We start from the raw sequence: 13,771 nt of genomic DNA on the forward strand, positions 1-13,771 counted from the left end.
CCTGAACGGACTTCTTGCTTTAATCGCGCGCTACAACGTCGCACTTTCGTTATCTCGCGAGATAAGGACGAGATCGCACAAGGAAAGGAATTATCGGTTGCATCATTTACTGCAAACGGTCCCTCAAAACTCCGGTGACGATTAATTGCAGTATTATCCGCAATTTAATTTTTCCAGATTACGTTCTCGGAATATCACCCTTATCCTTTTATGCTTGTCGAATCGGTTTTTCCTACATACATTTTCCTGCACTGCGAACGCGTATAAATTTCCGCACCGGGAACTTTGCTCCTATGACATATATTTTATACACATTGATCTTTGTATTCGATATTGCATTATCTGTCTTGCCTTTTCTCGACCAGGTATTCTATTACGTTCTATCGTTCGAGAGAGATGATTTTTATTTTAACAATATATACGTGCTCAGATCGCGTTGATAGCCAGTATCAATCATTAGTCCCGATAATTTCGATCAATAATTTTATCGTCTTATGCGTCGACTTGCCCTCGCCATATATCATCAAAATTTGACGAGAGCTTTGGAAAATTGGTGCCGAATCATACGGACAGAGATAGAGAGGCGTGTGTCCCTAACGAGGCCGGGCGCTAACATTCAATCTCCGTCGCGCCTCTCCGTGATCGGCATTACCGCGTAAACGAGCCGATTCGTCTGGCTCCGGTTCCTATCGGCATCTGCCAGTGTCGTAAACGAATATAGACCCACCGGATCTTTTGTCATCCGTGACGCATCGGGGAAAAGTCAATATCCAAACGATCCCGGCTTCATCCGGGCCGAACCGCGATTCTGGCGTAGCTTTCTCCCCCGCGTCGGTAATGGCTGGTACGTGACGAGGGTGGCCCGCTTTGTCCCCCTTCGAGGAGTTTTGCATAATACACGCATCGCCGAGGCGCTCCGCAGACCGTGCTACAGATTTGCACGATATCAAATCGAAATTCCGCCGAGCCGTGAGAGAAATCTTCTCCGCGGGTTGAAGTAACGCGCTAACCGATTAAGCCATGTATCCGGACGAGGAATTTCCGGATTCCACGAGTTAAATATATATATACATATTTTTTTTTTTTTTTAATAAAATAATGGGCAGTCGTGAAATAATTCTCAAAATTAAAAAATTTTTTTTTAAAGTTACTCTCGAATTTGCGAAAATAAAACCATTGAATATTTTAAAGACTTGAATACTCGCATTTAATTATATTCTCCGCCGCACGATTTTATTTCTTGCATCTATTTTGATGCGTCTCAGACAAACGGCGTATATTTAAAGCGTATAGAACGATCGATCGTGAACCTTTTTTTTCTTCCATTTACTTAAAGCGCCGCTTTCTTTCACCGCGATAAAGCTGTCATCCCTTCAAGCAGGTTGGGCTGACAATCAGTAAAATGTTATTCTTCCGCGTCCAACGAGCAGCGCGAGGACCCGAGACACTCGAGATTCTCTCTCTTTCTCGAGGAAACGGTTTCTCGCCTGGCGGGACCATGCGTCTTCGGGGTTAACTGATCTCGAATGTTATCGCGCTACCTTCGACTACCTGCTTACGTACTTACTTCGCCTCGCATAGAAATCGCCTATTTTAAGATCCTCCACGTTGTGCCGGCGACCCCACGAGAATCGCGGTAGGTAGTCAGCCGTATCGATTCGCGTGCGTTTTGCCTCCGAACCGTGGGGAAAGAATATAATTAATACGGCAGTTATTCTTAATGGGATACGGTGCCCTGGAAGGGAACGCAATTGCGAAATTACTAAGCTTCTAGGTGGCGAACGAAATCGTTGCTAACGCGAGTAGAAAAATTCCATTATCCGCAAAGAAATAACTGATACTTCGAAACGCACTTCACTTTGAAATTGATGAAGTAAAAAAATAAAATCGAAGCAACGTATTAAAATTAATTATTCGGAATTTCGTATAATATTGTAAAAGCAATTGAGCACAATAAATCTTGAAATAATTTATAAATCAATATTAAATATTTAAATATATAATCATTTTTTAAATACGATATTTTTCTCCTGGCTAAAATAATTGCCGCAATACGCATATCTAAATTTCATGTTTCTGTATAAACTCGTGTTATATCTGTCGCGTTATCCGGCTGCATTGTAGTCATAGAATATGTTCTCAAATTTTCCTTTCCTCCGTCCACCACCTCAAAGAAGCCTTCACGAAGACGTGCGGGATCTGCGGGGATACGTCACAACAATACATCTCTTTAGCGGCGACACAATAAATCAAAATAAACTCGGTTGGGAGAGAGAAAACAGGTTGCCAACGCCGCGGGAGGCTGCGCCGCGATCTCGCTCGCTCGCCCGCCATGCCGAGGTTCCTCCGTGACCGTATGTGCAGGCTCAGAGCGTCTGCCACGAATGCACACGCGCGCAAACACCTACACAGGTCCGGAAAGATGTTGCAGAGTCGGATGCTACGCTGCCGAGTGTAAGCCTCGTCCTCGCTCGCTCTCTCTCTATCTTTTTCTTTCGTGTTGCTCGTTTAGCACTGTACTGGCTTACCTGCTCCGTTAACCTAAACCTGGTCCAGCCTCTCTCTGACGCAGCTTCTTGCAGCGAACCCTCTAATCCCGACGCCCCACGCTCGAAATCCTTCTCACCGCGTTTCGCCCGGTATTTAAAAAAAAAATAAAAAAAATAAAAAAAATAATAATAAATGAAATAAAATAAAACATATAGATTCCCCGCAGGGGTAGATTTTTCACGACGTCAGTTTTGTTACTCCCCGGCCATTTGCGGATTGTCTGGCACTTTTTTAAGAAGTGTCTCGTAAAAGCCCGCATTCGTCTCGCTCGAGTATAAAAACTCGTCGCGGTGCCCGTTTTCGGTGGTGCTTTACAATTTTGAGCACAAACAGGAGTTCATTTCAACGCACGCAAAATGAAACGCTGCTACCGTAGTCAATTATATTTTCCTGCACGGCCCGTCCCGACGGTTAAACCGACCGGCCATGCGCCGATTGACCTCGCAAACGAGACCCCTCCGGTTCATCGTGCCGCGCGGGAGGTCGTTGAATGGCTGAAAAAATAGCCTCTAGCCGTTTGATCCACGATCGTTCGATTCGCTAGTACGGCACGAAGGCGCGCATGTGTAACGGAGGAAAGATTACTGTTGCTTTAGCGGTATTGGTTATAAAGTAATTTAAAGCTCCAAGTTGCTACATTAAAATTCTGTTGACTCGCAGTCGTGGATATTTCTGGTGGACGTTTAAAAAAGTTGAAACTAAAAATCGAAATTTTAGTTACGATCGAGAGAGGAGCGTTCGATGACTTATTAACGGTCGACCTATCGGCCTAGTTAAGAAAAAAAAAAAAAAAAAAAAAAAAAACGATGTCGAGCGAGTGTGTATCAAGATTGCACACGCTAGGAAATTGAGCTCCGTCAACAAGTGCATAGGCGAGCGCAAACCGTGAACTTTGCGGTCGACGCCGGGAGAGAGGGTTCATTGAAGGGACCACGGGCTAAATTGTAGAGTTGCACCGCGTCGGAAATCTTCCGTCGACCGAGGAGGTGGAGGAGGCTGCAGCGTTCGCTCTCTCCGACGCTGGTGCTTTCGGGTTCGGCGATCGGGGAGTGAACTCGGATGAACCGCGCGCCGCGTGGAAGAAGCGGAGAAAGAGACGGGCGAGACCGCGAACGGGAAAGGAAGACGAAGAAAAGGAAGAGAGGCAGGAGGTCGAGGAGGAGCTCGCCGGGGTGGTGAAGTGCGACGGGCGGGGAAGCGGCCGAGGGGCAGCGGGGGTGAGGTGCGGGGGGAGGGAGAGGTGAAGAGGTAAACCGAGTGTAGGCGTGTAGGTGAGTCGGAGGCGAGTCGAGCGAGTCGAGCGAGAGCGGCTGTCGGGTCGCCGCCGGGTCAATGTCGCCAGAGTAATTACCCCTGCCCCCCCTTCCTCGATCTCTCTACCTCTCGCGGTGCCCTCGCGATCTCTCACCGTGTCATTCCCGCTCGTTCGCCTGCTCTATCCGTCTCTCCTTCGTTCTCCTCCACCCTGTCGTAAACCCCTCTCTCGTGGTCTCTCTTTCTCTCTCGTCTGTTTATCTCGCTTCGTCTCGTCTCACCTCTCGACTTCCACTCGGCACGGGCTACTCTACTCTCGACCGAGCTCTATCTGACGCTTTTCCCCTCTCTTTTCCTCATTGTGCGCGCACGTCCACCGGTGCAAACCGCTTTCAATCTCACGTGTCTAGGGATGCTGACGATATTATGACCTTCGAAGTATCCATACCTTTGCACGGGTAGTCTCCATATCTGTACTTCGACACACTCGGTGCTTCGATACCCGGCTAAGCTGCTGCCAATATCACTTATCGATCAAGTACTATCTCGATATACATATAGTAAATAGGGAAGTACGTTTTATGTCCGCGATAAGACTGCTGTTACGCTCGCAATGTCTCGCAATGTTCAGAATAACCGCTTGATTAATGATAAAATCGACAAGCCCGTAATCTATCGTCAATTTCTGTACGGCCTATAATTAACGAGATTAAAGTACGCATTTTCGTCAGCTAATTCAATTCCAAAAAGATCTTTAATCTTCGTTAAGATTTCTGAAGAAACGTAAAGCAAGATGCGGGATAAGCAACGTCTGTTAAATCGAGAGAGACAGGACGGTGTATCGCTTCTTGAGAAGGCTACGTCGATCTGCGGCTGAAATATTTCCATGGATTTTTCCGGAGGAAACGGAACGAATAGCGAAACGACGAGTACCTTATAAAATCCCAGCGGCAGAAATAATTTCAAGCCAAACTTAAATAATTAAACGTTAAGAAACTTATAAACGTGTCTTCTCAAGTTTTGTCCGTTACAATAAATTACTTACTATATTTTTAAAAGTCGAGTAAAAAAAAAAATTAATTATTTCTATCTAAAAAATAAAAAGTAAATAAAAAAAATATAAAAAATTTTAAAAATGGTATGTCTCGTGGTGCTGATAAATGATATAACGCAGCTGGGAAAAACCGCGATAGTTACTGTCATACTTTAACTTCGGTGGCAACACGTCGACGTATTCCACATTACTCATCGCAATCGATTTCGCTCTTATTACCTTTCGCATTTTCGGACGTATCCGAAGGGCCACCGGTGCAACCACGTGGCATAAGCACGCAGGTTCTTTTCTTCTTCTATTTTTTTCTTTTTTTTTTTTTTTTTTATAACGGCAGTTGATGTGTGCTTTAAAAGATTCATACCAGGTATAGCGGCCGTCGCGACAATGTAGACGCCGGCGTAACTCAGCGAAACTACGGCACACTTATTTGTGCATCTGCGATGTTTAATTCAACTTGCACCGCGACTTCTCGGGAAGGCGGTTATTATTCGCCCTAATTGAAGTTCTGTATAACTTTAACCTCCACTCTACTTCCCGGAGACGTGCCGCACGACACTCGTCACTTTCAGTCGGGGGTTCTTTCTTTCGACGCATCTATGCCCGAGAAATACTATAAAACGACGTGCCTTCACTTCGCCGATGGAGGAATCCTTCCTGAAAAGTATCGGTGGCGTGAACCGTCGACAGCCAGAGCGAGGGCGTTTTAAGCAACTCTCCCGCCGCGGTACAAACTACCTATTGAAATATTAATTGTCGCGTGCGTCACGTGAATCTTTCGTGCGAATCTGAACATCGAACGTGCACGGCAACGGACGTGTTATTATTAACGTTTTGCGAGATTAGCGTAGGTAAACAATACCAATACTAAGCAGATATTTTTTTTTTCTTCTTTTTTTTTAATTGTGCATTTTATCGCGACGGTTTGAGACACGTAACGCGCGATTGTTTGCGCAGCCGACAGAATTGTAGAGAGAAAAAAAAAAAGGGAGATTATCAGCATTAGTCACGAACATCGAAGGAGATAAGGCGAAGAGAACGGCCACGGGAACAGTTGCAATTCACCGTCGTCAATTTTTATTTTTTCGCTTGTGAAGCATTAAGGCTCGTGACGCGAACGTGTCGCGCGAAGCAACGCCGATTACAATTGCGCAGGACGGGGAAAGAGAACAGGCGGAATGGCCCCCCCGATCGGTTGCGAGAAACGCAGTTTTGCGCGAAAAAGAGGCTTTTACCGTTAAGGGGCGAACGGACGATCGGAGGCGATCGAAGAAGGCTTAACGACAAAGAGGCGGAGATTCGGCGATCGTTATTTCCGCTCCGGTCGCCTCCTTCCTATCTTCCCGTTCTCATCCGCGCCGTCTCTCCGTCACTTATTCCGCGAGCTGTATCGGACATTTTATGAGAGATCGGACAGCGCGGAGTACCGCTGCTCGCTTCGCGGAAGCTGAGGTTCGAGAGATGGTGAGGAGCGACGCGCCGACGTGGAGAACGGAAGCGCCGTCCTTCGTTTTGCTAGCCGCAAGAAACGGACGTATGTTACCCATTATCCATGCTGCGGGCCGTGCAGTAAATTATGATTGTCGAGTACATCATCGGCCGCGCGCGCATTAGTTCCCCAGGGAAGGTAGCCAGTCTCTTTCTCTCTCTCCCGCGCGATTGTTCGCGTGGCACTCAAATTACGTTGCACACCGTCGTTTTTCGTCGAAATGACGTGCGACCCGTCGCACATTCAGAGAATCAATTGTCACACGTGTCTTGGAACGTATAAACAAATCAAACTTTCGATCTTAACGTTTTCTTAAAAATTGCCTTTTTTTTATATATCGACTATACATTACGGAGCACGTGCTTCGCACGCGTCACTTGCTTTCTCGCTTCTTCTACGTCGGCTACCGCAAATTGGCTTTTGCGATTAATAATCTCTACGCGTAGAGTATTTATAAAGCGTTTTGAGGAAAAGTGCACTTTATACGTACGAAAAAATAATAGTAATTACAATATAAAAAATGAGATAAATTTAGCTGACAAAAGTAGCAACAATCGGACAACAATATAATTTTTATATCTCTCTTTTTTTAAATAAGGATATCGAAATACGTTTGGACGTTGAAAAGTTTGGGGATCTGGAGTGTATAGAACACCTCTTGGGAATTTTTTTAATTGAAAAAAGACGCGGAATAATTAAAAAAAAAAAAAAATTAGTCATCGGCGAACCCGCGGCTATTTATCCGCGACGCTTTAATTGATCAACGGCGGTGCGGTGCGCAACATACAATCGATGGCACGTGCAACTCTGTCGATTTTAGTACTTGACAAAGTACACTTGGCACTTTGCACAGACTCGCGTGTGTCACAGTGAGTCAGTAGTGATTCACGATCCTCCCTGCCGCGCTGTCAGCCTTATTAAGACGCCATGCCGCCGGTTGGGTAATCGTCATAACCCGATTTACGGATAAGGGACGTATCGATATTGCGCGTTTAACAGGACGATAAGGCTCTTGTATCTCCGACGATGGGTGCATCGTAATCGAGCAATTCGTTATTTTTTTTTCAGATAAGAATAAACGAGATAATTGCATTGAAAATTAACGTAATTAAAAGAAAAAAACGAAAAAAAAGGCAAAATATTAAATTCTTTAATTTCATAATTTTCGATAATTTTAACGTTAAATAATTCTCAATAATACGAAAGTTGTCACAAGATGAGCGAAGCGCCTTCAGATGATAACGGTAACGACAAGACGAGCAGAGTTGCACAGCCTCCGAAGACCTCGATGCGGCAGTCGAGGATAGTTACCCGACATATTCCCAGGGTAATTGATAGACTAATGACATCGCAAACAGGTTAAACGCACAACTGTTGTAATTTCGACAGAGAGCGAAGCAATCGGAGAGAGCGGAGGATTATGATAATACCTGAACTCGGCTCAATTAAAACGGGAACCGGGCTGATAATCGCGAGCCGCGCGGCCGCGAAAACGACGGTCGTTCGTTTACCTTTAACACGCGCGGCGTCGCGCAACGTCGCAAAATTAGTTAATCAGTATTTAAGTGGACGTTGTACGCGCGATAAATATAACGCGACTGGCGCGCGGCCCGCTGATAATTAATAATCCCGACGGCGATGTACGAGTGAAACGTGGGCACGTGCAGAGATAAAAGTTTACGAATTCGCGAACTCCCTCGCGATACTACAAATTTGCCGAGTGACGCCTGATAGCGATAAAGAGGTCCCCAAGCTCAATTACACGTAATTGAATGCGCAGGAAAATATCCGACACTTTCCAGTTAAATCTGCCAAGACGGATCGGATCGTCGTTCCGCGCCGAGCTGCCGTTATTGATGCGTAGGATCGCGCGGTGTGTAACTATAGAGACCCACCCTCCCTCCCCCCGATAGAAACAGGACTGTAGAGTTAATGACGGCGATGCGAATCAATATAATGCGCTCGCTGGTCGTGTTGTCGTGCTGCATTTTGCGACGGCGCGGCGAGGGGGGGGGGAGTCAATTAAACGCCGTTACCATCGATTGCGCGGCCGCGCGGCCGCCTGATACGTTGATAACGCTCGGGATCGTGCGCCGCGATCAATTAATTTCACGTACGCGTGCGAGAGAAGCGCACTTGGTTAAAACGGCGGCCGCGCTTTGCTTACGCCGCTACACTTTTCTCTCATCTGCCTCCTCGAAGACGATAGCGGAACGGGACGGAAAATTTTTACGCGCAAATCCCAAGACGGACGGCCGATAACTCGACGATGTATCTCGATGCGCCGTTATCTTTTTCACGTGTGGGATCGACGTGCAGTACGCGCGGCGCAACCTAATCGCATCCGTTTCTTATCCGCCGCGACGTATTACGATCCGCAGAACACCTTGGAATCAATTTCTCTCCTTCGGTTCGCCACTTGGCGACTTAATACCCTGCCACGCGCTTTACTCTGACTCTGATTTAAAAATAGGGGGAACTTTTAATCGAGAAAACAGCACGATAAAACGTTCTGCATTGCGAAGTTAATTTACGTAACATAGTATAAGCCTCGTCTATCAATTTCAGAGTATATTCCGTGCGTTGGTACGTTCCGATACGCCGCGTAATTAATAATGGATATATTTAAAGTATTTTGATACAATTTCAACACCGTTAAATAAAAAAAAAAAAAAAATAAATTAGATTCCTAATGTTTCAAACGACTGAGAGTTTTGAAATCAGAATTAAATGCTTGTTGCGACACGTAGATTTAGGTTTCAGTGGCATCACCGCTATCAGGCGTATCCAATTACGCATATTTCACTATTCCGAGCATTATCGCGCAGGTGAGTCACGTCTGGCGCGGCGGCCACCAAGGTGAAACGTTTCCTGGAACCTCGCGATGATTTCTCAGCGAAAATTCAGCCGGACTATCAAGAATATCAACGTATAGTGGATAATCGCGCGAGCACGTGCCGCGATAGTGTTGCGTGCACATGCACGTCTCAGGATATGCGTACGCAAGTGGCACGCCTAATCTTTCGCGCGATGGACACGCGGGGGAAGCCGCAGGGAGAAGAAGATCCGGGAGCGACAAGGCGAGATAAAGATAGAGAAGCGAAGAGAAACGAAGGGGAAAGAAAATAAAAGAGAAACGGGAGAGAGGGAGAGTGCGAGAGTGACAGCGACGAAAACTAAGATAGAGCGGAATCAACGCGGCGAACATCTGCGTGTCGTCGGACACGTCCCGCGGCTAATAAATCGCCACTTATCGATCGCCGCTTGTCGTTACGCAATAAGATGCATTAGCATAAGACCGCCGAGATATCTGCTGGTGCACATATATTTTTCTTTTTTTTTTTTTTTTTCGCGTCTCCACGGGATCGTCGGTTAGCTCTTGGCCGCCGCAATCGCAACGAATCCCTTCCTCGCGAGCGATTTTTTTGCGGTTGCAACAAGAATGAATATAAATGGCATAGCGAAAAAAGGATGTACGAATATAAAACACGTGCATTAATCATGCAACTTTGGGAGAACGGGTAATCGGCTTTATTTTATTTTTCGTAAAAATTTTGTAGAAACGTTTGACGTGTTATTTAAACCGCTTCGTTCAAATAAGTCGCTTTTAATATATGTACAAAATTCTTTCCAATTCGCACTATGTTTATCACTTATCTTTAAACTTTAATCTCTTTAATGGAGATTCATGTATAATCATTTCTGATAAATATTATACTTATTATTTTTGCTTCAAATCTTAAACTCCTTCAACGAGATTCCTGAACGTTAAAAAATCGATACTTGTCCACGGGTTCTTTTTTTAATTATTTTTACTTTTTTTTTAATTTTCTTTATACGCAACTTTACTGAAATAAAGTATATTTAACGGAAACGAGAGACATTGCTGCGCGTCATCCACGTGCGGAGTAACGAAGCCGGGCCAAAGTGCAAGACGCATTTACGGTATTGTATGTAGTATGTACGTAGTACGCCGTCTTTATCGCGTCTCGTGAATCATCCCGATCGTTATTGTCTCACGACAAATCCCTATCAGGGTTTTCAGGTCCCTCCTCCCGACGTCTTTTCCTGCCGATTCTACGTGTCCCCCCCGGCCGTATTTTCTTCGCGCGATACGCGGCGCGTGCACGTGCTACTTCATCGATAAGAAACGCCTCGAGTGCTTGCACTTGTACTTGGACGCTGGGTTTAAAAAAACCGCGATAAAGTAGCGAAATTAATTCGTAATTGAGCTCGATTTAAAATTAATTTCACGTCAAAATAAAACTTGTTAATTAAAAAAATAGTTATTAATAGCTCCGGTTTAAATTTCAATTTTAGGTGACTATTATCTACTAAAGAAATAATAATAAAAAAAAAAAAAAAACATTTTTTTTTTGCCATCAAAAACATATCTTCGTGATTTCACGAACATCTTAAAGTGTGTAAAAATTTAAATATTTTACTACTTCATTACGAGCATAAAAAGTATTTAAAAAATCATATATTAGAATTTGTAGAGATGTGTGCGTATCAATTGATATTTAGCAGAGCGTTTTACTAAACTTTCAATCGCTCGAGGCTAGAGGCTGATGAAATCGCGAGCGAGAAACGAGCTACATGTCGTTTTATTACCAGCGCTGCTCCATAATTGATACTTATCGGGAAGTTCGCAGATTAAGAAAACAATTTGTTTTCAAATCGATAAGGGCCCCGGCGTTCTTAAATGCAGTTTACCATCTGCGACAGCATTCCGCGCCGTTGCGCGTCGTCGGGAGCACAAACTTAGCATTGTCCGGCCGGCATCAGAAGTTATCGCGGGCTGTCAAAACATATCTCGATCCGCGCGCATTATCGATCTCTTTTCAGGACGGGTGAGTGGGTCAAGCGGTGGTAGTGTGACACAGCGAGTATGCGGGCGGGCCATGCTCGGATCGCGTTGCAAAGTGAATCGCATAAACGTCGATCAAATAACAATCGTCATTTCGACGTAGACGGCTCTCCTTCCATTTATTTCGCTCCTACGTTCGAAATTTTATGATAACCTACCGCGGCCAGATTGTAAGAGCTTTAACATGTATCTCTGAATAAATCACTCTCTCCTTTGCGCTTCTCCTCCGTCTAAGATTCTACTCTCTCGTTTACTTGACATTTGGATACGTGTGCCCCAATTCCATTTTCTCGCGTGCAAAATGCATGGGGGAAAGATATACTCGAGACATCATCTGAGTTTCTAAGACGCAGTTAAACGTTATTAAATCTTTCCCGCTTTTCCTCGCGCCCGGAGTTTTGCTTACTAATTCTATCGCGCAATTAACTTTATCAATTAGTGCGTCCGATTGCAAAATCGCGCGAGCGGATGTCGAATGCGCTCGGCTCCGCGCGGTGATTAAGGCGATTAAATGTCGTGTAAACAGGCCGCGCGTACGTCACGGGCGGGGAAAGTCGGTGGGGATTGTGGGAAAACGCGGCGGGCTTCGAGATATTCGGAATTTCCCGTGGACCCGTATTTGGCGTGAGTAGCGTTTCGTCGACGCTAATGACGGAATTCACGGCTGATCTTCTGGTACGGCGCCGCCAAGGCCGCGACTCTGACTCAGACAGAACAGCTGTTTGTCATAAAGAGCGCGGGAGAGATATCCGAGTCCTGCCTTAGATAGCGACTTCCTGCTGACCTCGCTGCACCGACGTGTGCAATTAGCGTCCTCCCCGGCGATAGCTGACCGCGACGCGCGATTTCGATTTCGCGTAATTATCATATCTTTGCCGCGAGATCGTCTGCGAGGCACGACGGAAATACGTGAGCCGCATGATCACCGACGTACTAACAGCATCGGGTTAAACTTGAGGAAATCAAATGAGAGAAGAAAAGATTACGCCGAGAGGAAAGTGTTGACTATAAGACTTCGGGCTAGTTCTAATGATGATGATGGACTCAATTATTTTCTCAGCGGGTATAGTTATACCAAATATGATTTATCTTTTTCTTTTTTTTTTTTTTTTTTAGAAGGTTAGAAGAAACCAGGCGCGTTGTTTTACAAAAGATCTCAATTCGCGCGCGTCATTACAGTCATTACATACAGACATAATTATATTAATTTTTGTATAATTATAGTTGAGTGATCTACGGCGTGTGGCCGGTTTACTTACATTTGCAGCTATCGGTTAGGTTAGGGTAGATTATTCTCCATCGTTTCGTCCGTCCGTCCTTCCTGACTTCCTTCCTTCCTTCCTTCCTTCCTTCCTTCAGTGGCAGCTTCTGGAATATCCTGACGTGTTGTAGCACTTCAAATCACTCGACACTATTTTACTGTTCTTTTTTTTACTCGAGAGACGAACGACCGAATGACGGTGGATTATCGCGGCGATTGTTTATAATTAAAATTAAGCGCGACGAATATTCGTTGTATCAATTTGGACTCTCGATCTTCGTAGTCTTGCTTGCTTCCCACCGGGTCTTTCACTCGAGTCGTTCTCGATCTCGCAACAAGAAAGTCTCTACGATGTAAAACGAAGTCTTTTTAGTTCTTCGATCGATCCTCGTCGGTGGAACGAACGATACCGCGCACTTGTGCTAAGCAGCGAACGAGACGGACCGCGATACGAAATGTTCCTCGCGCACTTAATGTTCTTCGCGCACTTAATGTTCCTCGAGTTCTTAAAAAATCAGCTGTCCGAAACGGGATGAGAATCCCGGCCGCGACGAAGAAGACGGGCGAGATGCGGATCTCCTCACACTGACAATCACTGTTACCGGGACCTGCCGAAGTAATTTGTAATGGAAGAATCCGGTCGGAAATGTCCGAATAATACGCGGAATAATGCTCGGATGCTCCGTGCGCGCTGGCGCTCGCGACGTAACCTTGTCGTTCCGAGGCACTTTTTTCAGGAACGAAACGATGCACAAAACGATGAGTGGAGTAGCTCAGACGTGCAAAATATGATCGCCCGTTACCGAATCGACAACGTCGACACTAATTCGTATGCGATACTTTCCTATCCGCGGTCGAAAACACGCGAGATCGCGGAGCGATTAACGACACGTCCCGCGCCCGATGCTCCGCGACTAGACTGAAGTAGCCCGTTAGAGATTTCGGCCCTTGGAGAGAGCGAGAGGACCGCGTAAAAAGAGTGAGACAGACGATGGAGTCGATCGTCAATTGCGTGCTGTCCTTCTCGCGCAAGCGAGACGAGCTGGACGCCGAGTTGTGTTTACGTTTTTTTTTATGAGCTCACCGTGCTCTAGGTATCTGCCGAGTTCTGTTTATATTTGCTTCGTTTTTTTTCCACGCTGGAGTATGTTTTCTCGCGACTCCGAGCTTTAACTTAGATTAACAATTCGTCGAATTTAATATCCTATTTAAAGAACACAAGCCACGTCGTCGGTGCTTGACGACGATTGAGGCAAGGGGGGAGGGTGATAGAAGACCTTAGTGTTTCTTTTTTAG

At 45.5% G+C, this 13,771-nt stretch overlaps 1 long non-coding RNA gene across 1 annotated transcript in view; it reads right to left on the bottom strand.

Moving 5' to 3' along the window:
• The window catches only part of LOC139107069 (uncharacterized), a 40,449-nt gene extending 26,907 nt beyond the window's left edge, over positions 1–13,542 (bottom strand). Inside the window, exon 1 of the long non-coding RNA XR_011546461.1 lies at positions 12,474–13,542. This is a non-coding gene — a long non-coding RNA (uncharacterized lncRNA). The remainder of the gene's footprint in view (positions 1–12,473) is intronic.
• Positions 13,543–13,771: the final 229 nt, after the last annotated feature.

This window comes from Cardiocondyla obscurior, linkage group LG12, assembly GCF_019399895.1.
Source record: "Cardiocondyla obscurior isolate alpha-2009 linkage group LG12, Cobs3.1, whole genome shotgun sequence".
In the NCBI taxonomy this organism is placed as follows: domain Eukaryota; kingdom Metazoa; phylum Arthropoda; class Insecta; order Hymenoptera; family Formicidae; genus Cardiocondyla; species Cardiocondyla obscurior.